This window comes from Eleutherodactylus coqui, unplaced genomic scaffold (genome assembly GCF_035609145.1).
Source record: "Eleutherodactylus coqui strain aEleCoq1 unplaced genomic scaffold, aEleCoq1.hap1 HAP1_SCAFFOLD_383, whole genome shotgun sequence".
In the NCBI taxonomy this organism is placed as follows: Eukaryota; Metazoa; Chordata; class Amphibia; order Anura; family Eleutherodactylidae; genus Eleutherodactylus; species Eleutherodactylus coqui.
Genome location: NW_027102198.1, coordinates 32,501 through 33,695, shown reverse-complemented (window position 1 = coordinate 33,695; position 1,195 = coordinate 32,501).

Here is a 1,195-nt window from a genome sequence, read left to right as displayed (position 1 = left end):
GACATGCATCGACACTCGGCTCAGCCCCGGCAGCCGCAGCTCCCGCCGGCCCGGCCAGCCCGGTCCGCACCCCTGGCCAGCGCCTGGAGCGTTTGGACTTTGTCATTTTTTCAAAGACTCATCTCTGATAACTGCCGTGGGCTTCAGCGGGGGCTGCTCCCCGCCTCCTGGGTGTCCTGCCCGGGCACATCGGAGGGTCAGCCTGGGTCTTGAGCCACTGCTGGTAGGTGCGCTTTGGGGGCCCTCGGCAGCCGCCCAGGCCCACCCCTGCAGCCAGCACACGGCTGCCAGCAGCCACCACACAGCTGCCAACAGCCCGCTCTCCGTCACCCCCCAGCCCCTCCTGCATACATCTGCTGGGGGTGCTTTTTTGACTTCCCCCCTTTTGGCCTATGGGATAATGCCAAGGGGAAAACCTCCAGAGTCAGGCCGACCTCATGGAACTCCAACCCGGCCTGAAGCCACCGGTTTGTCCCCTTCCCGGTTCTCACGACATGCGTCAACACTCGGCTCAGCCCCGGCCGCCGCAGCCCCCGCCGGCCCGGCCAGCCCGGTCCGCACCCCTGGCCAGCGCCTGGAGCGTTTGGACTTTGTCGTTTTTTTCAAAGACTCATCTCTGCCAACTGCCGTGGGCTTCAGCGGGGGCTGCTCCCCGCCTCCTGGGTGTCCTGCCCGGGCACATCGGAGGCTCAGGCAATGTCTTGAGCCACCGCTGGTAGCTGCACTCAGGGGGCCCTCCGCAGCCGCCCAGGACCACCCCTGCAGCCAGCACACGGCTGCCAGCAGCCACCACACAGCTGCCAACAGCCCGCTCTCCGTCACCCCCCAGCCCAACTCTGCATACATCTGCTGGGGGTGCTTTTTTGACTTCCCCCCTTTTGGCCTATGGGGAAAAGCTAAGGGGAAAACCTCCAGAGTCAGGCCGACCTCCTGGAACTCCAACCCGGCCTGGAGCCACCGGTTTGTCCCCTTCCCGGTTCTCAGGACATGCACTAATACTCGGCTCAGCCCCGGCAGCCGCAGCCCCCGCCGGCCTGGCCAGCCGGGTCCGCCACCCTGCCCGGCGCCTGGAGCGTTTGGACTTTGTCGTTTTTTCCCCCAAGACTCGCCTCTGCCAACTGCCATGGACTTCAGCGGGGGGTGCTCCCCGCCTCCTGGGTGTCCTGCCCGGGCACATCGGAGGCTCAGCCTGGGT